This window comes from Puma concolor, chromosome B4 (assembly GCF_028749965.1).
Source record: "Puma concolor isolate L17-30 chromosome B4, mPumCon1.1.hap2, whole genome shotgun sequence".
NCBI lineage: Eukaryota > Metazoa > Chordata > Mammalia > Carnivora > Felidae > Puma > Puma concolor.
This window is the reverse complement of record NC_141673.1, coordinates 61,785,240-61,810,828: the sequence shown is the minus strand read 5'-3', so window position 1 is coordinate 61,810,828 and position 25,589 is coordinate 61,785,240. Positions and strand designations below refer to the sequence as shown.

The 25,589-nt window shown below is 41.3% G+C and overlaps 1 long non-coding RNA gene across 6 annotated transcripts in view; it reads left to right on the top strand.

Moving 5' to 3' along the window:
- LOC147579116 (uncharacterized) overlaps positions 1 to 25,589 on the top strand; it is a 76,336-nt gene that overhangs the window by 13,537 nt on the left and 37,210 nt on the right. For 5 of the 6 annotated variants that reach the window (XR_015253557.1, XR_015253560.1, XR_015253558.1 and 2 more), the window contains 3 exons: positions 312 to 378; positions 2,451 to 2,483; positions 4,410 to 4,493. This is a non-coding gene — a long non-coding RNA (uncharacterized LOC147579116). Of the gene's footprint in view, positions 1 to 311; positions 379 to 1,725; positions 1,930 to 2,450; positions 2,484 to 4,409; positions 4,494 to 25,589 lie in introns of those variants that run through there. The other variant, XR_015253555.1, reaches the window with a different exon arrangement.

Sequence of the window (25,589 nt, the reverse complement as noted above, 5' to 3'; positions counted from 1 at the left end):
GGTTAATTTTGTTTATGGGATTCCTACCTGCCTAATGCTTCCTTGTCTATTTTAGATCCTAACTCACACGCAGTGCTTCAGGTTCTGCTTTCTGAGATGTCATCCACATCCACTGTCTTTTTGTTTCAGAGTATATCCCTCCCTGATATGTGAAGAAAAGCCCTCTCTGTTTGATTTATGCTTATTCTATAAATTTGTATTGCATTCATTGATGCATTTTTAACTCACATCTTTCAGGAGCTTACTAACTGCTTGGCACTCTTGGACGTCCTATGGAATAGTGTTGAACAAAGTAACCTTTGTTCCCTTAGGTCATATTGATTGAGAGAGGAGGCAGAAAACCAGCAAGGAGCAAATCAAGTGACAAGAAAATACCAGGTAGCGATAAATATTATAATGGGAATAGAATCATGTTATCTGACTGTAAGTTGAGGGGTATTTTAGTTCGAAGCCATCATAGACTTCCCTGAAGAGGCGATATTGAAAGTTGTTATTTAATGTTAATAGTGAAGGAGAGGAGTCACATGTATTGCAAAGAGTAGACACACACTGTGTCTGTATATGGTGCTTGGCCACACATTCAGATTTCTAATGCTAGAGAGTCTCTGTGCCCTCTGTGTGTCTCTCAGATCTTTGAAGCAGAAGAGGACAAGATCTTAACTTTGGTCCAAAGACCAAATCCTGCTGGGTCTCCATCACTCTGGGACTTCTTTTGAGCCCTGATCAGTCTGTGCCTTGTTAACTTTTATTTTTGTTGAGACTCCGTTGTGTGTCCTTGCCCATCACAGCCTGTGACTGCTGCAGGGATTCCCACTTCATGAGTGGTGTAGTTTGAGGGGTGAGGCATCTGGTTTTGGACTGAGTTCTTGATGCTTCTCTCTAGGGTCTGTCTTCAGGTTGAGGTGGCTTTTCTAATTTCATCTCAAGCCTGTCTCCCTTTCAAATATGCTCCAAAGTAGAGTGTACCCTGGTGACTGAAGCCAGGTTTGTGATCATTGGGCAAATCCAGGGATTAGAGCGCTGTGACCTCTAAATGCAGGAGTACTAAGGTGTCACAAATTTAAGATGACCCCATTACATATTTCTCAAATAGTTTCATATAAAAATTATAATTTTTTAAAAGTTTTTTTAAAGTTTATTTATTTATTTTGAGAGAAAGAGGATGGGTGCATTGATTTAATGGCTGCATTAATTAACCAACGTTAGTTTCATTTTCTATTGTCTCTCTCTTTGACTTTGGATTTTTCCACAAGAAATGCTTCAATCCAGAGAGATCATATCAGTGTTGCTTCACTGTGCGTGAGTGTCAGATGACAGTATCTGCATGTACACGAGGGAGGCCATCTGTGGAGGAATGTACAGCCTGACCTAGGTGGATGGATCTGAGAGCAGGCTGCCATAGGAATCCTAGGGCTGAGCAAGCTGTAGGCGTCCAACTTTTAATGTGTATGAAAGGAGCACTGCACGGTGAATAATCCCCCTAGGCTGGGTGTAGGGCTCCTCTGGCTTCTCAGCGAAGCTGGTAAGCATGGTGCCACTTGATCCTGTTATAAAGTGAGAGGAAGCCTGGAAGCAGGGTTCTTTTCTGGAAGATTTTAAAATGGGAAAGACTTGACCTGAAACCTGTGTCATAATCAAGGGACTAAAATGATCTTTCCAAAGGACCTCTGGCTGTGCTCTTGACTCCCCAGTGGTCTCTGTGAATATCAACATTGCCTGGCATTAACTAGCCCAGATTCTGATCTGGCAGTTCCTGATTGGTGCCCTCTGCCTATATAAGGTCAGGATGTGGAATGCTGAAGGCAGCGTCCTACCTTCTCCTGAGCTCCACGCTTTCTTATCTGTGCTCCCTGCTAATCAATTCACCAGCATGAAGCTCTTGGCGTTGCTGGTACTGGTGGCCGTTTCCACCTTCCTGGTTTCAGGCCATAAGTAAAGATTCTTACCTGAAAAGAAGGTCTGGGGCAAGAGTCCATCAACGTATATGCTCTGTGTGGGTGTGGGTTTGGAGGAGCTTAGAATGGTGGCCCCCACGTCCTCCACCTCACTGCCCTGTTCCATCCCCATTTTGACTGACCCCTCAAGATAGAGTGGACTCTCCCTTTAGGCTTTGGCAATCCAGTCAGGTCTTTGCTCAGTTTTAACCTTGGTGTTCAACGTCATTGTGAGTGTTTTAACATATGTTCAAGCATGTAATCAACAACAACAAAAACACCAAAAAAGAAAGTAATCAGAGTTTTATTTCAGGAGGGCAAAAAATGGTGATGTATTATGTCTTCTGTGGAGTTTTGTGGGTATTATGTTATCTGTGCATCTTTTTGCCCTCAACACAAGTAGAGAAGCCTAAGGTTCTTCAGTTATGGAAGCTTGCAATATTGTCTGTATTCTCTCTTGCCTCTATGTCCTATGCTGGTGTCCAACTCGTACCTATTTTTCTTTTTCTCTTACAGAGACAACCGATGATACATCTGAGGGTGCTACTGGTAAGTTTGTGTTTGCACTTCATGTCCTTCCTGTCATGACTATTTTCCATCCCTGTCTTGTGTCAGGAAGCCACAGAGGACAGAATATAGAGACTCAAAACAGGCGCCTGGGAAAGCCATGTTCCTCCTGTAAAGTTCATTGTGAACATAGAAAATCTGCTTATTTCTTATATGTCTTTAGACAATAAAAGTCTCTGGAAAGGACCAATACAAATTGTCAATTAATTATTAATTGTTCTCTAGGAAAAAATGTTAGGGAATGTGGTCTGAATTTGTGGTCTGGGAATTTGGGAGTTGCATGTAATGTCTTCCTGATTACCATAAATGGAAGGGGTATGCCATTGTGTAGTAGAGGGATTAATTAGTTTCATGATGCAGGAGACAGTGTAATTCCCAAAGGTGATGTAGAAATGAGGACAATAGGACCACATGGGAGTGTGGAATAGAGATTGAGGAATGTAGGGTGAAGTAGAAGAATGGCCTTACACTTTGTTCTTTGTAACTGCATGTATGTCTTATTCCCAAGCCGATGTGGGTTTTTTTCTCTGATCTGGAACTCAAATTTGTGGAAGAAATATCCTATTGTTTCTTGGGCTTCTTGCACAATGTCCTGTATGTCCTGTGCCATGTGTGTTGTGCTCATGCATACATGGGGAAGATTTCTCTTTTTGCCCTCCTCATTTGGGGATGGATTTGTTTTGTTTGGTAATAAGGGCATCGAGTGTGGTCAGACCTCATACACTGTGCCATATGTCCTACTTGCAAAGCCAGGGCCAATTAAAAAAAAATCCTCATTTGTGATTAAGTACCAAGACATTATGGTTCCAGTGTGGGTGTGGAGATAGAACTATCTACCTGTTGGGGTAAGGGTAACTCACAAATGTGGGGTCTGACTCTGGCTATTTGTAGGAGCTCTGGTGTAAGGTGTGGAGAGTGATGATTATCATCAATCTTGTCACATTTCCTTTGAACGTGAGGTGATTCATGGGGCATTTGCTCACATTTACTATAGCCAGAATACTACCAATGTCTCCTAGTAGGTCTAATGTGGTCTCTTAAATACTTCCGTAGTAGATAGAGTCCAACTGGAACAACAGGTGAGATAAATATAATCCAATTTGAGGCCTGAACTTGAGAGAAGAGATTGTACGTTATTCATAGAAAGGAGATACTATTGCTCTAATCTGAGATGCATAATCTTATTCTGTTTTTATTTCTTGATACATGATCTTCTTCTTCTTTTCTCCTGTACAGTTTATTCCACTACTCACACTGATTCATGTTGCAGTGGACACCAATCAGATCAAGTTAGCCCATAGAGGGCACCAGAAAGTCAGTCCACTAGAGGTTTCTTCTTGCCTCTGAGCCATGATCCCTGTGAATAGGAACACATATGCATTTGGTAACTTGTGCTTACCCCTCGGAGAAAGTATTTGCTTGTCTCTTAGTCTCATAGTCTTGTAGGCAAACCCCAAATTCTTTGTCCCACCAAAGGCAGGTCTAGGAAGAATGAGGCCAAAGGAAAGTGGGTAGCTAGGCTAAAAGCAGGACAAAACTGTTGACAATAGCAGAGCTGAATTCATGATGAGGAGGATACATCCAGGCTCTAGTGGGACAAATTTTGTTTCTGAGGAAGAGTCAAGTGTCTCAGATGGATCTTTTCCTTCTTCTTTTTTTTTTTTTTTTAAAGTTTATTTATTTAGAAAGAGAGAGACATAGGAAGTGTGAGAGGAGGAGAGGCAGAGAGAGGGGGAGAGAGGGAATCACAAGCAGGGCTCTGCATTCTCAGCGTGGAGCTCAGGTGGGACTCCAACTCACGAACTGTGAGATCATGACCTGAGCTGGAAGCAGAGCCGAAACCAAGAATTGGTCGTTTAATCTACCAAACCACCAAGATGCCCCTGGATATTTTCCTTCTAATTTCAGGTCCTGTTGAGGAATCCACAACCGATGATGCTGACACCAGTGCAGCTCCTGACAGCACAAATGCTGCTCAAACCACTACTTGGAGTAAGCCACTTATTATAGATGATACTTTCTTTTGGGGGCTTCTGGATTCCTTGGTTCCCTGTGATGCTGGCACATTCTACTTTGGGGTCAGGAAGGAGAAGCCATGAGAAAGCTCTGTTTTCATCATTCTCTAATTGTTCCTGGTTTTACAAATCAAGTCAACAGATATATCTCAGAGGAGCCCTTGTTTACTAATATTACCTGCATGTTCTTGAAGTGTTGGCTTTAATAGGGATATTTGTCTTTAGTAGAAAAGTATGGGAAGATAGGGGGTCGGGTGGCTGTTTACGTTTGTTTTTTATAGAAAAGTGTTTGTTTCTTTTCTTTTTTCTTTTTTTAACTTTATTTTTTTTATTTTTAAAAATTTACATCCAAATTAGTTAGTATATAGTGAAGCAATGATTTCAGTAGATTCCTTAATGCCCCTTACCCATTTAGCCCATCCTCCCTCCCACAACCCCTCCAGCAACCCTCAGTTTGTTCTCCATATTTATGAGTCTCTTTTGTTTTGTCCCCCTCTCTGTTTTTATATTATTTTTGTTTCCCTTCCCTTATGTTCATCTGTTTTGTCTCTTAATGTCCTCATATGAGTGAAGTCATATGATTTTTGTCTTTCTCTGACTAATTTCACTCAGCACAATACCCTCCAGTTCCATCCATGTAGTTGCAAATGGCAAGATTTCATTCTTTTTGATTGCCAAGTAATACTCCATTGTATATATATATATATATACCATATTTCTTTATCCATTCATCCATTGATGGAGATTTGGGCTCTTTCCATACTTTGGCTATTGTTGACAGTGTTGCTATAAACATGGGGGTGCATGTGTCCCTTCAAAACAGCACACCTGTATCCCTTGGATAAATGCCTGGTAGTGCAATTGCTGGGTCGTACGATAGTTCTATTTTTAGTTTTTTGAGGAACCTCCATACTGTTTTCCAGAGTGGCTGCACCAACTTGCATTGCCACCAACAATGCAAAAGAGATCCTCTTTCTCTGCATCCTCATCAACATCTGTTGTTGCCTGAGTTGTTAATGTTAGCCATTCTGACAGGTGTAAGGTGGCGTGTCATTGTGGTTTTGATTTGTATTTGCCTGATGATGAGTGATGTTGAGCATTTTTTTGTGTGTTGGTTGGCCATCTGGATGCCTTCTTTGGAGAAGTGTCTATTCATGTCTTTTTCCCATTTCTTCACTGGATTCTTTGTTTTTTGGGTGTTGAGTTTGATAAGTTCTTTGTAGATTTTGGATACTAACCCTTTATCTGATATGTCACTTGCAAATATCTTCTATTCTGTCCGTTGGCTTTTAGTTTTGCTGATTGTTCCTTCGCTGTGCAGAAGCTTTTTATTTTGATGAGGTCCCAGTAGTTCATTTTTGCTTTTGTTTCCCTTGCCTTTGGAGACAGGTTGAGTAAGAAATTGCTGCGGGCAAGATCAAAGAGGTTTTGCCTGCTTTCTCCTTGAGGATTTTGATGGCTTCCTGTCTTACATTGAGGTCTTTCATCCACTTTGAGTTTATTTTTGTGTATGGAGTAAGAAAGTGGTCCAGGTTCATTCTTCTGCATGTCGTTGTCCAGTTTTCCCAGCACCACTTGCTGAAGAGACTGTCTTTATTCCATTGTATATTCTTTCCTGCTTTGTCAAAGATTAGTTGCCCATATGTTTGTGGGTCCATTTCTGGGTTCTCTATTCTATTGCATTGATCTGAGTGTCTGTTTTCTGTCTTTTATTTTTTTTTAAGTTTATTTATTTTGAGAGAGAGAGAGAGAGAGAGAGTGAGAGAGAGAACGCAAGTGGGGAGGGGCAGAGAAAAAGAGAAAGAGAGAGAGAATCCCAGCAGGCTCCACATGGTTAGTGCAGAGCCTGATGTGGGGTTTGAACTCATGAACCATGAGATCATGACCTGAGCCGAAGTTGAATGCCTAAGCTCTGAGCCACCCAGGAGCCCCAGTTTTTGTTTCTTTTAAAAGTCTTTTCTAAAGGTAGACAACAGCTTTAAATGAGGTCTCCTTTGGTAGATGCTTTTAAACATTATTCAGGGTATCTCTGGTTATTTGGAAATCCATTGAGGACCAAGATAGTATAGTCTCTTATTCCTGGTTCATCTTTCCTATACTACTTTCACGTATCATCGATTATGAGATTTGTTGACTGTGAACATATGCAAGGTATTGTGGTGTAAAACTCAGCCTGGGCAGCTGAATGGATTATGTGACTGACTTTTGATTTCAGCTCAGGTCATGATCACATGAATTGTTAGATCAAGCCCTGCATTGGTCTCTATGCTGACAGCGTGGGGCCTGCTTGGGATTCTCTCACTCTGCCCCAATCCTGCTCATTTGCTCTCTCCTTCTCTCTCAAAATAAGTAAATAAACTAAAAAAAGAACTCACATAGAAATGTAATTTAAATCGTAGAGTCATTCTACTAAGGAAACACTGTAAAGATGAAGAAATGGAAAAGTTCCAATGAAAGACTTTCCCCTGAACAGATGGGAGAGGTTGCATGTGTACTTGAGGAAACTTTTTCAAACATTCCTTTATAGCCTTTCGGTGTCGGGGCCATTGCTTGGCACCTTGCACAACGGTGAGTAGTGGGCAGTGCATGGAGGAGAAAATGAGTATATATCCCTGGTGAGAAGGTGGCAGAGTTGCTCTGTTGAATTATCGAGGGAGAACTAGTACCTGTGGACCTACTTCCTGGGCTCTCTAGACTTCGAGCTTATGTGGGCTCCCAACCAGGCCTGCAAACCCCATTTGTGGGGGATGAACATCTCATGGCCATTTGACTCCATGGAATTCAGTGCCATTTGACATTTGTTGGTTTCCTTTCAGATTCCCCAAATGAAGCCACATTCTTCATCCTTTTTGAAACCTGCTTGACGATATATTTTATTCTCTTGCAGGCCTTCTGGAATTTATTAAGCGTATTTTGAAGCTATGATTGTGAGATGAAGTCTCCTGGATGTCCTGCATGTGATCCTGCTGGGCTCGGCCAGAATGTCCTTTCATTTGATTTACTCCAACCACGTACCATGCCTATCATGTCTCTCCTATCTCTAATCAGTTTGTTTGTTTTCAAATAAAATTAACATTGAGCAACATCAAAAATAGTATATTTTTTTTTTTAATTTTTTTTTTCAACGTTTATTTTTGGGACAGAGAGAGACAGAGCATGAACGGGGGAGGGGCAGAGAGAGAGGGAGACACAGAATCGGAAACAGGCTCCAGGCTCTGAGCCATCAGCCCAGAGCCCGACGCGGGGCTCGAACTCACGGACCGCGAGATCGTGACCTGGCTGAAGTCGGACGCCAACCGACTGCGCCACCCAGGCGCCCCAAAAATAGTATATTTTTAAGATGTTGGGAAGTGGTTGTCCCATGCTTTCATCAGTCCTTAGTGACAGATACCTGGAATTTTATTTAGTCCTTCCTGTGTCATTGTGAAATGGACTTTGTGTATGTCTACCCAATTTTTACACATAAGGCCCTCTTCTCGGGTGCATCAGTAGAGACTAGAGGTTTCTGTAACATGAATGCACTAATCAACATTTACTAGGCTTGAATATCCATTTTTGATTCCACCAAACTCTACTATTAACTGAGCCATAATTCTTCTCTTATCTGCAATGATGTAGCAGGTGAGAAACAGGAAAGCAGCCCTGCCATGTGGGAAGTGACCTGGCGGCATCAGGTTTGCAGTTCTTAGGGGCTGAGCTGGGTTGAGAGCCAGGACATGGTGTTATCTTGTTGGACACAAAGAAAGTTTCAGAAGACCAACAGCACACGAGGGCACTTAGTGTCTGTGATGAAAAGAGGCAAAAAGTAAGATCACTTCCCAGTTACGTTTCAGTACAGACAAAAGCAATATTAGTGTGCCAAACCCACAGTAGCACATGTCTCTTTTTCCTAGATAATGAATGACTGCTGCTTCATTACCAATCACTGCTTTTGCTTTTGCCTCATTAAGTCTCTTCTTCTAGAAAAGGTTTCCTAAGACACCCAATCCTAGCATACTTACGCTCCCTGACCTCATCCAGCCCAGGGCAGAGGCCTGCTTCCCCACAACATCCCCTCAATCACCTAACACAAGCCCAATTCCTTTTTAAGTGTTTCCCAACACCCTTGAACTGAAGCACCACTTTGCAATTCCCCTTGGTGTGTGCCCTTCCTCACTGTAGTGACAATGAACCCAAACTTCTCAGCTACAGCTGTGCTCCTGGCGGTTTTTGGCTGGAGGGCTTTGATACTTGAGCGCATAACTGGGATGGATATTGTGTATGAATGAATCACGGTGTCTTCATCCTTTCCGCTGTGGACATCTATCTAGTTTTAACCTGCAGCCCAGTTTTGATATGCTTGTAAATGGGAACATTTACTTATTTAATTTTTTTTAATGAATATAATTTATTGTCAAATTGGCTTGCATACAACACCCAGTGGCTTACATACAACACCCAACAAGTGCCCTCCTCAATGCCCATCACCCATATTCCCCTCTCCCCCACCTCCCATAAACCCTCAGTTTGTTCTCTGTATTTAAGCGTCTCTTGCGGTTTGCCCTCCTCCCTCTCTGTTGTAACTATTTATTCCCCCTTCTCTTCCCCCGTGGTCCTCTGTTCAGTTTCTCAAGATCCACATATGAGTGAAAACATGTGATGTCTGTCCTTCTCTGACTGACTTATTTCACTCAGCATAATATCTTCCAGTTCCATCCACATTGCTGCAAATGGCATGATTTCATTCTTTCTCATTGCCAAGTACTATTCTAAATGGGAAACTTTACACTCTCCTCGTTCTCATAGCAGTACTCTTAGCAGTGCTGAATTCAAGAAGAACAATGTGGCACTACTCCTAAAAGGAAATGATTGAGTTTGGTATATGACCCCCACTAAAACTTTTCTATTTTTTACTTTTTAAATGTTTATTTATTTTTGAGAGAGACAGAGACAGAACACAAGTGGGTTAGGGGCAGAGAGAGAGGGAGACACAGAATCCAAAGCAGGCTCTAGGCTCTGAGCTGTCAGGACAGAGCCCGACGCGGAGCTTGACCTCACAAGCTGTGAGATCATGACCTGAGCCGAAGTAGGACACTCAACCAACTGAGCCACCCAGGAGTGCCCCGTAAACTTTTGCATTTTTTAAAGATGATTCTGGTATGTCAATGGATAAGAGGTGAATAAGAGTATCCAAGATAAATAGGTGTTCCCTGATTGTTTGAGCTGGACTCTATGTGATTAGGAAATGTGATAGGCCAAGGGCACCTGGGTGGCTCAGTCAGTTACGGAAATGTGATAGGCCAAGAGGGATGGATAGACCTTTATAGACTTAGCTAACACCTTCTTTTTCATAATAGTTTGAGTCACATTTTTACAATCGTGTATTTTCATAGATTAGGTATCAATGTACATTCCCTTTATATCCACGGTATGTTAGCCATAATTTAAATTGCCATAATTTAAATAGCCATAATTAAATTGCCATAATTTAGTTAGACAAGATTTGGAGTTAATGACCATTGGGGGAAAATTAGCACACATTGTGATTATTCCTTCCTCAGATGAATAAACTACAAAGAATGAAAACCTGTAGTATCTGTAGAACAAGTGGAGGGTAGTTGAAACTGCCAGCTAATAGTCCCGGCCAAGTCCCATCTGCAAAATTCCTGAGAATTATGTCAGTTGGAGCAACAGAGATACTGGTCAGTATTTGCAACACACTGTCATGATTTTCAGATCATGCTAATCAGCAGGAAGTTCAGAGACTATTAGGAGTAGTTTGATTATGGAAAAATCATATTCCTCATGTAAAAATCCTGTTAGCCTCTTCTCACAAAGTCAACAGAGAGGTATCTGAATTTCAGCAGACCCTGAGCCGAAACTGTTAATGGATTGACTGAGAGTTGGCCTGAGGTAGTCCCTATAGGCCGATAGGTGGTGACAATTTATATGACAGGAGTTTCTGCCATCATACAAATGCTGGAATCTGGAATTTGGGGCTGAAATCAAGTAGGATTCCTTGGCAAAGTTGTCTTGGGTTTTGGATTTGAGAATTACTTGAGGCAGATTCTTCTCCTAGACTATTTGAAAACATAGTTGCTAGCTTGTCAGTGGTGTTTGATAAAACAAGACCCTGCACTGAAGAGCAGCAGGTAGTTCTGTGGGCATAAATATGGTTTTGTGTTGTATCCTGACTGATGTCAGGCAGTCAAATGTGTGATGGGCATCATGGGAAAGTTCTCTCATAGAGTGGTAATTTATTTTTAGGAGCACTCTAGCAGAAGAAATTCTGGGAAATTTCCATACAACATAAATGGTTTGTGTTGCCATTCTTTGGGTGGAAAATAGAAGTGTAAGGACATGACCTCATTCCTGAGTGGTTTGGGGCCAGAAGGATGGATGGATTGCCAAAGGGAGTTCTTGAGTTGAGGATCATGCTATTTGGAAATCAGTACCCAGCAGGCTGTGTGGATACTGTAACCCTGATGAAAGGGAGCAAGGTTAAGTTGGCCCAGTGAGTAGAGTTCAAAGGTCTTCAGCAGTGGACAAAGTGTTAGGCTCCTGTTCTAGAGAAGCATTTAGATATCCCAGTCTGTTGAGGTGCAGCCAACAGGTGTGAGTCTTGTCAGGCAGATGGCTTTAGGCAACTAAGAAGAAAAGCTACTTGTATGATGCACTCAGATAACAAAATGTGTTTGGGAATTTAAAGAGGAATTACAATCGTGAGGAAATGAAACAAACAAACAAACAAAAATGTTGGCTCAGAAAAGGATTGAAATGCTGACATAGCTCCCTAGATATACCTGGGTCCTCAAAGGAGAGGAAGAGGAAGCTCAGGTCAGGCACACCCCCTCCCCCCCGCCGTGAGCTAGAAAAGACACATTCCCCTTGAATTCAACAAAGGGAAATGATGTAAAGAAACAAAAATGCCTCCAATAATTACGGGAAAGAATTGGCTTAATAACAGCTGTGGGTGAAATTAGTTGATATGGGCAAGTGAATCACACTGAAGCTCTGCTGGTAGCTCCAGGTTTCTGTAATGGGTGTAAGTACGGTATTAACTGGGCACCTGTTCTTCTCTGGGATTTGTTTATCTTGTAAAGGAGCGATTAAATGGAGATGCCATTACAATTTGGAACACCCAATTCTTCATCACTTTGGGCCACAGGAATATATTTCCTCTCAAGTTACAAATCGTACTGCTATTAGGGACTTCTATTTAATGGACAGAGATGGTAAATGAAACATAACATTTTTGATGAAATCCAGGTTTTCAATTTTCTTTTTCTTGTTAGGGCTCATTTTGGTTTTCTTTCTATGAAATGTTAGCATTCCCTACATTGAAAAAGGTATACTTTTAGGTCTTTTTTTTTTTTAAATATGAAATTTATTGTCAAATTGGTTTCCATAAAACACCTAGTGTTCATCCCAACAGGTGCCTCAATACCCATCACCCACCCACTCCTCCCTCCCACCCCCCATCAACCCTCAGATTGTTCTCAGTTTTCAAGAGTCTCTTATGGTTTGGCTCCCTGACTCTCTAACTGTTTTTTTTTTTCTTCTTCCCCTCCCCCATGGTCTTCTGTTAAGTTTCTCAGGATCCACATAAGAGTAAAAACATATGGTATCTGTCTTTCTTTCTGTGTGACTTATTTCACTTAGCATCACGCTCTCCAGTTCCATCCACGTTGCTACAAAAGGCCATATTTCATTCTTTCTCATTGCCACGTAGTATTCCATTGTGTATATAAACCACAATTTCTTTATCCATTCATCAGTTGATGGACACGATATACTTTTAGGTCTTATTTTTCTTCTCTTTTTAAAAATAGTGTTTATTTATTTCTGAGAGAGAGAGAGAGAGAGAGAGCGCATGAGTGGGGAAGGGACAGAGAGAGAGGGAGACATAGAGTCTGAAGCAGGCTCCAGACTCCAAGCTGTCAGCACCGATGCAGGGTTCAAACTCACAAACTGTGAAATCATGACCTGAACTGACGTCTGACATTTAGCTGACCGAGCCACCCAAGTGCCCTTAGGTCTTCTTCTAGATGATTTATAATGTTAAGTTTTATGATCAAGTGTTTGATTTTTGTTTATGGTATGAGGTATGAATCGTGTTTTTTTTTAATCGTACAGGTATTTGTATTTTTTCCCAGCATAATTTGTTGAAAGACTTCTTTCTTCTATTGAGTAGTCTTAGCATTTTAGTCCCAAACAAAATAACTGTATATGAATGAATCAATTTTTATACTCTCTGTTTCACTCCATGGACCCATTTTTCTGTCTCTAAGTCAGTATCTCAGTGATTTGATTAATTTAGTTGGAAAAGTTTTTATATAGGTGGTGTGATTTTCTAACTTTGTTGTTTCCCAAGATGGTTTTGGCTATCTGTGAGTTTTTACTTTGTCATGTACATTTTGGAATCTGTCATTTTTTACAAAAAAGCCTGCCAAAACATTGATTGAGAATGAATTGAAGATATAAACTGATATCCTGATGTTGTTGCTCTTTGTAAGCCACGAATACTGTATATACATCTACATTTATTTCTATAGATCATTTTCCATCATCAATGTTTTGTAGTTTTCACTATCGAGGTCTGGCCCCCTTTTGGATAAATTTATTCGTAAATAAATACATATTTTGGTGCTGTTTTAGATAGTGTTGTAAAATGTTCATTTTTCAGTTGATCATTGCTAACACATGGAAAATAAAATTGATCTTTCTATATTAACTTTCTGTCTGTGATGTTAAATTACTTATGTTTTCTAGCAGATGTTTTTTGCCTGTGTGTGTGGTTGTACGTGTGCATCACCACATCATCTTCAAGTAAAGTCAGTGTTTCATCATTTCTGACCTTTTCACATGTCGTTTTCTGCTTCTCTCACCTGTTGGACTGCATAGGAACTTCTTAAAGATATCAGTTGGAGGGGATGAGAGCAGAGATCTTTAGCAATTTCTGATCCCTGATAGTAGGAGAAAGCATTCAGGGCCTCTCCATTGTACATATTATTAGTGGTAGCCTTTTGTAGATGCCATTTAGCCGATGAAGAAATTTCTTCAGTTTGGAGTTTACTGAGAGTTTTATCTCTCTCTCTCTCTCTCTCTTTATTTATTTATTTATTTATTTATTTATTTCGACCCTACCTGGAAGTTCTTTCTTCAGCGGTTCCCTTCACTCGACTCCTATAACTTTCTACTTTTTTTTTTTCCTTTTCTTCTCCTTTTTTCTTTTTCTAATTCTTAAGTTAGTTAACCTTTGTGATGAGTGGTGCCTTTAAGGCTTGCGTCCCAGCAGGTCTCGCTGTCCCCACTGCGGTAGCTTCCCAGTGGTTTCTAGTAGCTCCTTCTTTCCTTCTCCCCGCTGGTAGCTCCCAGCCAGTTCCATCAGTCCAGGGTGTTGTTTCTCAGTCCAGTGTGTTGTTTCCTGCCTGCAGGTGGCTTCCTGTTGCGGTTCAGCATGTCTCTGCTATGCAGTGGGCCACGTGCATAGTTTCTCCACCGAGATCTGAATTTTCAGCCTCAGAATCCTTCGTTCTCATTTATTCGTTCCTTGTGTACTCGGCTCCATCCTTAGCGGTATTGGCTGTTCTCTGTATCTGCTATTCCTGAATTCCCCTAAATTCTCTTTTATATTCCAAACTTTGTATATCTTTACAGTTCCGTTTCTAAATGTTCCTCATATGTCAATAAATAAGCTTTCTCTGTTCTATTTTCTGTATGCTTTACGCCTCCTGAATGGACCCTGACAGCTACAATTATCTTAAAAATGTTCATCTAAGGAAGGAGAGGAATCAATTCGGCCTGAAGATCTGTTATTGACAGAGCAGCTGTAATCATACGTGCTCACCACTAGAGGGGGATGCTTAATTACTTTTTACGGAACCAGTGGTTCCGCTTGTGTCTTGTGCCAGTCACAGAGTAACCACAGTTCGTTGCTAGTTCCTTGTTATCACTTGTGAGTGATTTTTTTCTAAGTTTATTTATTTATTTTGAGCGAGTCAGAGACAGGGCAAGCAGGGGAGGGGCAGGGAGAGAGACAGAGAAAGAGAGAGAGCTCCGCCATGCAGAACCCCAGATGGGCTGGAACTCATGAAACTGTGAGATCATGACCCTAGCCTAAACCAAGGGTGGGACGCTTAACCGACTTTGCTACCCTCAGAGATAAAATCCTGATGCCTCGTTGATAGCGTTTTTGGCCGAGTGGATTCTATGCACTTCCCGCCCTTGATTTGTAGCCACATGTGTTCTGACTCCAACCACCTACAAGGCTGTCACGTGTGGAAGGCCAGGTAACCCGCAAGGGGTCGGCAATTATGAAGACTTCGGATTCTGCTGCAAGATTGTAGGCCTTAGATGGTTGAGAACAGAGGAATTCCAACACAGGATTAACATTTTCATGATAATTTTTCTTGTTAAATTGGCTAACTTGTTTTTTCTTGTTAATAAATTATATTTATTTATTTATTGGCATTCCTCCACCCTTTATTCTTTTTTCTTTAATTGTCATGTTTGCTAACATACAGTGTCATTATGTATGTTACAGTACATGCAGTTGGCTAACATACAGGGTTACGTATGTTACAGTAACACACAGTTGGCTTCAGGAGTAGATTCTCGTGATTCATCACCTGCATACAACACCCAGTGCTCATCCCAACAAGTGCCCTTCTCAATGTTCATCTCCCATTTTCTCCACCCTCCCAAACCCCCACCCCCATCAACCCTCAGTTTGTTCTCTGTACTTAAGAGTCTCTTATGGTTTGCCTCCCTCTCTGTATCTTATTTTTCCTTCCCTTCCCATATGGTCATCTGTTAAGTTTCTCAAATTCTACATATGAGTAAAATCATATGATATCTGTCTTTCTCTGACTGACTTATTTCACTTAGCATAATACACTCCAGTTCCATCCACGTTGCTGCAAATGGCAGTATTTCATTCTTTTTCATCTAATTATGGCTAACTTCTTGAGGAAGGAGCTTGGGGAGACAGTGTATGTGCAAAGACAAAGTTTAGAAAGCTATTTCAGGCCACTCATGATGCTGACCCTGTTCCGGGAGAACAATGCAGGTGATGAGAAGCTGTCTGTTTCTGGATATATTTTGAAAGTGGAGCTTAAGGATTGCTGACAAGTTGGATACGGCTTGTGAAAGAACAGAGGAGTCAGGCATCATTTTGAAGGTTTGTACTTGAGCAACTGGAACATTAATGAAGGGAGCAAATCTTCACAGAACTGTATGTGTATTATGTACATTTAGGTAGAAGTTGATGTAGGCAGAAGAATGGCCTCCACGGTGGCTTCAGGCCCAATCCCCAAGAGGGTCAGTTATGATGAGATAACACACTGAAGAATATGTTGTGTTATATGACAAAAGCGTCTTTACAATAATGAAGGTTATTATACTTGATCTTGAAATAGGGAGATTACCCTGGATTATCCAGCTGAGCTCAATGTAATCACATGAGCCCCAAAGAACAAAAGAGGAAGACAGAGGTGGAAGGCAGAAATATTTGAGTCACAGAAATGGTTCAAAGTGCCTTTGTAGATTTGACAGGAAGGAGACCATTTGAGCAGGAAGTAAATTCTTCAACAACCCACATGACCTTGGAGGCAGGTTCTTCCCCAGGATCTCCAGAAAAGAGCAGAATTCCTCCTGCCTTGGTGGTTGCCTTGCAAGGCACTAAGCAGAGAATCCAGTTGAGCTAATTAGTGCCTTGAATTCTGATGCACAGAAATTGTGAGACGTGTATTGTTTTAATATGGTAATTTTGTGGTAATTTGTCACCATAGCAAGGGAACACTATCATATGAGGAAACTCAGAAGCAAGTGTTGCATGCATACAACTCTTAGCCAAGTGTCCTCTGGGCGGTGAGGTTTTCCCCAAGTACTTTTATTTCCTATTTCAGGCTCTGTTTGCTTCCCACTTATTGTCTGCATAGCTGGGGAAACGGACCTACTCACAAGAAAGTTATTCTGTTCCAGCTTTGGGTTAGTCATTTTTAAATAGCTGTGGCCAAACCTTTGTGGATTTGGTCCAGTCAATTTGTTGGTTGCCTGCCCATCAGCCCCTCCAGTGAACTGACAACTGCACTGTGCCTTTCTTGAACTACTCACGTTCTCCTTTCATGGCAGGTGACGGTCAAGTTTCTGCTCTCTCTCAGAACTTGATCCTCAATTTCGACCATTTCGGCCTTGTTTTCGGATTCTGTTGATCCCTTCTCTGGATCATTCTTTCTGTCAACACCTACCATTCAGTCTCTCAGCTGAATGCCTGCTCAGTACCAGGGTGTGGGGTCATACAGTGACATCCTCCTTGACCCACTGAAGTGAAACTGTCTGGTCATGCCTTCTCTATCTAATTGGGAGTCCTGCCTCGATGGGATTCAGGCCTATTCACTGACAAACAGGAAAAAGGTCTCTTAGACTCATATCTTTTGATGATGTAATTCTTCCTCTAGGATTTTGAGGGGTAGCTCTCCAAGCCTTCCCTGAAAACCTCCAAGGTGGCATGAAAGTGAAAACATAGTTCACCTTTAGGAGACCTCATTGTGTGGTGCCCACTTATAGACTGAACCCCACTGATCCACGCCTACCCTTGTGTAATCCCTTCCCTTTGAGTGGGTGGCATGGGTGACTTGAGTCTAACAGAGCATGACAAAGGCCATACGATGTCACTCCCTTGATTAGGCTTTGTTCACATATCGGAAAGACAGAATTTCCTGCTGGCTTTGAAGAAATAAACATTCACGTTACAAAGTGCTTATGGAGAGAACAACGTGACATTGGAGCTGCAGTTGACCTCTCAGACTTGAGGGTGGCCTCAGCTGAGGGTCAATAAGAAGCTGGGCTGTCAGTCATACAACTGCCAGGAAATGAATTCTGTCCACGACCATGTGACATTAGAATAAGATCCAGAGCTTCAGAAAGGAACAAGGCTTGGCTGCAACCTTGCTGGCGGCCTTGTGAGAGTCTGTGGAGAGGACCTGGTGTGTTAGTGCCTAAACTCCTGACCCATGGACTCTATGAGAATGTAATGTGTAATGTTTAAAGACACACTAAATTCATGATATTTAGTGATGCAGCAATAGAGAAGTAATATGATTGATTTCAGAGTCCTAAGTGTGTTCAGATGTAAGCTGATTTGAATATATGTATGAAGGGTTTTGCTAGCTTTGGAACAACATTCCCCTTTTTACCTGAGGTTGAGTATGGTGAATGTTGCCCACTGTCACCAGTCTTATTCAACATTGTACTGAAGGTCTAAGCCAGTTCAATAAGGCAGGAAACAGGAAAGGTGCATAAGGTTTGGAAGGGAGCAAATAATGTTACTACCATTTGTAAGGTACATTATTGTATGTATAGGTAATGGAAGATTATTAAATGGGATTACTAATAAAATTTAGCAACACAACTGCATATGAAGTCAATATACAAAAGCATTTTTCTTCCGTTTTTGGTTTTACCAGATGAAGAAATAAAAAAAATTATTTTCTTTATTTTTTTTTATAAAAAGAGAGGATACAAGATTTTAAAAATGTTTTATATATTTTTGAGAGAGTGCAAATGAGCGATGAGTAGAGAGAGAGGGACAGAGGATCTGAAGCCAGCTCATCTCTGACAGCAGCGAGCCCAATGTGGGGTTTGAACTCACAAACCCCGAGATCGTGACCTGAGCCAAAGGCGGATGCTGAACTGACTGAGCCACACAAGCACTCCCCAATTATTTTTATGTTAATTTATTTTTGAGAGCGAGAAAATGATGTGGGGAGGGGCAGAGAGAGAGGGAGACAGAGGATCCAAAGCAGGCTCTGTGTTGACAGCAGAGAGCCTGATGCGGGGCTCAAAATCAGGAACTGGGAGATCACGACCTGTGCTGAAGTCCAGACGCTTAACTGACTGAGCCCGCGGGCGCCCCTAAAAATTAATTTTAAATGAAATTATTATAGGTTCAAATGGATTAAATAGCTAGGAATAATGTCACATTTTTGCAGAATTTTCTGTTAAGAAACAGAAAAGACTGTTGCCATAATTTAAAGAAAAACCTCATAGCCGATAAATAGATCATGTTTATGGATTGAGGGCTCAATAATTTAAGAAAGCCAATTATTTTCAAATTGTATATACTTTCAAAACAACTTATAAAAATTCTATAAAATATTTTTGTGGAAATTGACTAATTTATAATTTATATGTATAGCGAAAGAAATCTTGGAAGAAGAAGAAACTTGGAAAACTTTCAGGGCTTATGAGCAGATATGAAGACCTATTATAAAGATTATCAAAAGACAAGACATAAGTGTTTACTGAATTCTTTGAAAAAAAGAGAATCCTCGTGCAGGGTCGGTGTAATGTAGGTTGGTGCAGCAGCTGTGTAAAATAGTGTGAAGTCTTCTCCAGATACTAAAAATACAAGTATCATAGTATCTGGCAAACCCACTTCTGGGAAGGGAAAAAACCCACTGTCTTGAATTCGTATTTGTACTCACATGCTCACTGGAGCCTTATGCAGAGTGGACAAGACATGGAACCAACTTAAGTGTCCATTGGTGGATGAATGGATAAATAAATGGGATATATACACAACTGGTATATTATTCAGCCATAAAAGAGAAGGAAATACTGCTATTTGTGACAACACGCGTGGACCTCGATAGCATTACTCTAAATGAAATAAGTCAAAGAGAAAGATAAATACTGTATGACCTCACTTGTAAGTGGAATCGTAAGGTGAAAATTGACCTCACAGATACAGAGAACAGATTGGTGGTGCCAGAGGCAAGGACAAAACGGGTGAAGGTGGTAGAAAGGCACAAACTTCCAGCTAAAGACGTTCTGGGGAATGATGTTCACCATGGTGACTACAGTTCACCATACTGTATGTGGGTCTGCAAGTTGCCAAACGAGTAGACCTTCAAAGTTCTCGTTACAAGAAAAAAAATTGTAACTATTTGAGGTGATACATGCTAACCAGATATATTGTGGTAATCATTTTGCATTAGATATTTATATCAAGCCCTTATGTTGTACCCCATGAAGTTACACAGTGTTATATTTTTTATGTCTCAATCAAACTGCAAGAAAAAACAGCCCGGGACACAACTACAGGAAAGTTCATTTTGGATGGTCGCTTCTGTGAACCATCACAGGTATGGCTAGTTGAAGATGGGAGGCCTTGACCCTTCCTGTCAGTTCTTACATGTCACCAAGTACTTCTAATTTCATTTTTCTCGGTTTGGCAAATGTGCAGTCAACGAGAGCTGTCTGACAGTTTTGTCAGGAGAGTGTTATTGCCCGAATCTTAGGAACCCACTGTCAAATACATGAAATGTGTTCCACCAAGAGTTGGTAGTTTAGCTGTATAGGATGAATTTCTCTTTTCTTGAGTGAGCCTACCCTACTTTACAAGTGACTATCCATGTGTCTCTCAGGTAGCTCCTTGTGCTTCTGGGGAAGCTGAATCTACCCAGGTCTTTAGGATGGAACCTGTGGCTGAAACCTAAGCAAACCAGGGAGCGAATCTCCAATCTTCAGTCACAGTTGATTGTTCAGGGATGGAGAGATTCGTGAGAGGCAAGTGACTTAGGTTGATCCAATCAGACTGAAGGTTAAAGTTTTTGTATTGAAATAAGGGAGGAGATCCACACTTCATGTTATCAGAGTTGGGGGAAGATTTGAGCCCAGGATTGAATGAAAGCCATTTCTAGGAGGACAAAAGACAAAACTCACTGAAAATAGAACCAATCATCAAAGAGCCAGAGGCAAGAAATGGAAAGAATAAAGTCCTTTGGTCCCACCACTTGAGCTATAAGCTCTAGCGTCATGTGAAGACAGCTGTCATTCTAACTTTCCCAGGCCCACGAGTCAATCATTTCCATTAATACTGTAGACACGTTGAGATATTTCTCCCCTGCATATCCAATTAAAAGCATTCTCCATGGCACCTGGGTGGCTCAGTCAGGTAAACGTCTGACTTTGGCTCAGGTCATGATCTCTCAGTTTGTGGGTTCAAGCCCCGTGTCAGGCCCTGTGCTGACAACAGAACCTGGAACCAACTTCAGATTCTGGGTCTCCCTCTCTCTCTGCCCCTCCCCACTTGCATTCCGTCTGTCTCTCTCAAAAGTAAACAAACATTAAAAAAAAAAAAAGCATTCTCCTTAGTCTGATGTTGTGGAGACTTTAGGCAATTATAAAAATACTAACCAGCACGTGGAAAAGTGACTGGAACGTGACAGGCGCATTTGCTTAAAAATTTTATTTATTTATTTATTTATTTATTTATTTATTTATTTATTTGCTTTGATGTGCAAGCAAAATGGTGTGTGTGTGTGTGTGTGTGTGTGTGTAAAAGATAATAGTTAATTACTCTTATGTGTAAAAATAGTAAAAGTTAGCAATAAAATTAACAATCATTTATATCCTCTAGTTAAGTGTGAATGTGGGCCCCACCCAGGGGCCTGAGCTTGTGTTCTAACAGGACCTAGTTTATCTTCCTGTTTCCTGTTCCATCCGTGTTCCTTCTTCAACACCTGCAAACACACAGTTCCTGTCTTAACAGAAGACCCCTTGACGTTGTCCCCTTTGAAACTGAGACACGCCATCATTTCAACTCTCTGTCCTATTTTGGCTCCTTTACAGGCATTCAGAAGGGGTAATAGCCACACCAGGATATCAAGGGGTTTTAAATATTTTTCTTCCTTGGATAAGACCTGGAAAGTTGGTCTTCTAGGATTAATCATGCCTTTCCACTCCCAGTTCTTCTCCCTGATGACACATGTGTGTCACCTTAAGAACACCTTAAAGTTGTTCTGAACGCATAGGCCTTCGAATTCGATGGAGAATTCCTGTTTGTTTTACTCTGCAATGGTTCCAAAGCAGAAATTTATACAGCACCTTGTTCAGTCATCATGGCCATGTCGTTTCCTGGTTTGTTACTGGCAGTTAGGCCCCCCTGAGGTATAGTCTCAACTTCATTCTGCTGCACCCTTAGCTCATTTCTCTCCTCCCATTCAGCAGGAAAGAGCAACTAACTGTCCCCTATGTTTGCAGGTAACAATCGTGGCTTTGATGTGCAAGCAAAATGGTTTTGTGTGTGTGTGTGTGTGTGTGTGTGTGTGTGTGTGTGTGTGAAAAATAATGGTTAATTACCCTTATGTGTAAAAATAGTAAAAGTTAGCAATAAAATTAATGATCATTTATATCCTCTGGTCTGTTCTTCTTTAGCTGAATCCTCCTAATGACCACTGCACAGACTGAAACCTTCCAATCTAATTTTAAGGCACTTTGGGCAGATGAAATACCATCTGACCTATCTCTCTGCCTCTGGGCAGGATCAACTCCTGCCGTGCAGAGCATATTCTTTCTTCTTTTGAAATGCTAGGATCCTCAAGGAGAGGGAATGAGTCCCAGGGTCCCCTCATACCGTTCCTTCGGAGGTCACTGAGCCCTATTTTCAAATTGCCTACCCTCTGCCTTTGGGTAAACAGATAAAGAGGAGTTCTCTGTCTTCCAGCAAGTTTAGTATATTTTGGAAGATAAATTGTATACAAATGGAAAACTTGGGAGCCATTTCTGGTGCCAGAACTATCTTAGAATTTATTTCTATGTATCAGAATGTCTTTCCATCTAGCCTGAATCTTTGTTGCTTTTGTTAAGCTTGCAAGATGGTGGAAGTAGTTTTTATAGTTCACTTGCGGCCATGAGATGAAATGGTGAAACTGGGGCGCCTGGGTGGCGCAGTCGGTTAAGCGTCCGACTTCAACCAGGTCACGATCTCGCGGTCTGTGAGTTCGAGCCCCGCATCAGGCTCTGGGCTGATGGCTCAGAGCCTGGAGCCTGTTTCCGATTCTGTGTCTCCCTCTCTCTCTGCCCCTCCCCCGTTCATGCTCTGTCTCTCTCTGTCCCAAAAATAAATAAACGTTGAAAAAAAAAAAAAAAAAAGAAATGGTGAAACTATCTCATGACTAAGTTAAAGATTCAAACAGTTAAGACCAGTAGATTCGAGATAATCTAATCTGATATCCTAATTCCTCATCTATTCGTTTCTCTGACAGGTAGAGTGCATCATCATCTTTTCATGGGCTTTTCTAGGCCTGCGGATAGAAAATAGACAAGACTGCTTTCCCACACGGAGCTTACATTGGATGAGGGAGACAGAGACAATAAGGAAACTATATAAGAATGTGAAATCATGTAAGATCTGTGGAGAAAAATGATAGCAAGAAAGGGGGATATGGATTGATGGGGGCTGGGCTGCTACGGGCGTAAGAGGAAGCGGATGAGGACTCTGAGGCTGAGAGATGGAAGCAGCCTTGTCCAGGGACAGACAGCAGGTGATAGCCATGGCGAGGCACGAGCCAAGGTTTCTTACTGACAGTCCTGTGTTCTTTCCTCTTTTCCTCCTGCATGTGCCAAGATCAGAAGGCACCCTTACGAAGGTTCTGTGTCCTGATCACACTGATGATAGTCGACAGGGGCAAAGACTGAGTAATGTGCTTTTCTCAAAATATAGCTACATTTATCTTTAGTTGATTATAGGGTAAAAATGAATTTATAGGTCAGTGGTGATTTTGTAAGAAGACACAATAAATGCTTTATTATGTATATGATTTTCAGTTGAGAAAGCACTCTTTACCTCTTTGATCTTCATGACAATCAATTGAGAGGGGAAAAAAACTGTTTTCACATCATTATTCCCATTTTGAACTGATAAGGAAATTGAGAGCCGTAGAAGGTAAGTGCTAAAGTTCAGTTGAAGGAGTTCACACATTAGTATGCATCCTCTGTAGCTGGGATCAAGTCATTCTGCCCTCGTCAATCCGTTTGAGATATGACTTGTGTACCAGGTAAGGCCCGTAAGGGTGTGAACCAGTGCAGCCATGTTGTCTGTTCACTTTCCTGCACAGATAGCATCTGTTTGCCTGTGATTGTTTCTCGGTGACCAAGGCTAGTTACAGTAATGTGTTTGGAAGGAGAAAGTTGTATTGAGGAATGGTCACTTCATATTGCACTAACCAAGTGAGGAAGAAGGAACAAAATCCACTTTGATCACTTATTCTGCAAAAATCTAAGATCCTATACAACAATCACTTTTGTATGCTTAGATTATCTGCAGAGGAGGAGTTTGGCTAAGGCACGAAAGGAATGTCTTGTCTCTTCTTGACTCTGTCTGGAGCCACACTGGGGACACCATGAGTGGCTAGAGGCTAAAGTCATTTGGAGGCTCTTTCAAACATGTTTCTTGTGCTTAGTCATGGATGCCATTACAGTGGAGATTAGTGGGGTCTGTAGACCAGAATGCCTATATGAACTTTTGTTGCAGCTAGGGACTTCTCAGAATGGTTAACAGAGTGGAGATGATTCCATCTCAAGATGGTTAACAGAGTGGAGATGAATAATCTCCTTTGTCAGATCCCAAAGTTCCTTAGGTATATTCCTTTACCATTAATTACCTTAGTGTAGATTCTACCACAGTTTTCCTCATGTAACCAGAGTAGAGTTTTTAATCTTGGTGAATTTAACACGGCTATAATCCTTTACTATCGTAAAAAATGTATCCACTATTAATACTTGACACAATAAAGTCCCTTATGTAATTGTATTCCTCTAGTATATGATCCAGTCTAAGATCACATATTTTATCTAATTACTTGGTGTCTTAATCTCCTTTCCTTTGGGCCAATGTTTCTGCTTTAAAAAAAAGTCTTGCATGGCATTGATAAGTTGAAGATCACTTGCCCTCCCGTTTTGAAAAAATACAAATTTCCTCGTTTGGGGTTTTTTAAATTGTCCCTCATAATTAGATTCAGGTTATACATTTCCCACCAGAGTGCTACACAGGGGGCATTATGTCCTACGCAGGGTAAATGATGAACTCTTATGATCCAATCCATGTGGATTTCTCCAAAGTCTATCTATTGTCTATACAAACACTGAAATTATTCTTGACTTAAACCTTGATGCAGTGCAGACTTCCTCTTGAAAGATGTGTTCTGAAGGTTTTGGTATGAATTAATATCACCTCAGAATCTGTTCTTCTCAAAAGAGGCCATAAGTCTTTCCCTCCCTCCCTCCCTTCCTTCCCTCCCTCTCTCTCTTCCTTTCTCCTTCCTTCCTTCCTTCCTTCCTTCCTTCCTTCCTTCCTTCCTTCCTTCCTTCCTCACTTTCCATCTAAAAAGGTGCCAATAGGTGAACAATAATTGCAGATAAAATTTATATCAGTGTCCTAGATATTTGAGCAGGTTTTTGAATAAATAGTTGTCAGAGTACAGAGTCAACATCTGGCAAGTGTGATGATCTCACAAGCCTGAGAATGTAAATGTTAGGGTAGAAGCAAGTGAGCAGGAAGAAGCAGTCTTGACAGTATTTCAAGGTCAGCTTGGCACCATATTCATACTGATACTGCCCTAAGGTGTCAGGAGGGAAACTGTAGAAACATGAGTATTGTCAGATGTCCAGGAGGTTAATGAGATGATCAAAGATGGAAGGAGTAAGTGTGAAGTTTTAGGGAGGTGAGGAGGAGGAAAAAGGAGGCTCTTTTAAGTATTTCAGGGTGCACCTGCCACTGTCTTCAGAAACGTATTTCCCTAGGATATCAGGGGTGACACTCTCAAAGTGTCATCGTTTTCAGATTTCCAGGAAGGGCATTTTGGATGCCTGGAATGTTGCACAGCCAGTGACATTTAACTAAAATAAAGGCAATTTAGTACTAAAGTTTGGATGGGGTCAAAGGATGATGGAAGCTACAGATTACTGGAAGATGACAAAGACATTCGGATGAGAAAGAAGTGTAGACAGAAACGGGAAGAGCTTCAGCAAAAGGGAAAGAGTGGAAAAAACAAGAAAGACAGGAGTAACAATGAAGTATTCCTAGAAGAGAAATAAAAATAAAGTGATAAATTTGGGAACGATCACTCCTCTGAATTTAGCTTCATAGGGGAGCATTCAGTGGTTTGCCCTGGGCTTTCCAGCATGGAGCAGCCATTCAGACTTGGAGGGAGGACCATGGGACAATGGCAGGAACTGATATAAAGCAGTAAGTGGGCTGATCCTGGAATGGGAAATGAAGGAGAAATAGGGGAAGATGTGGAAGTTC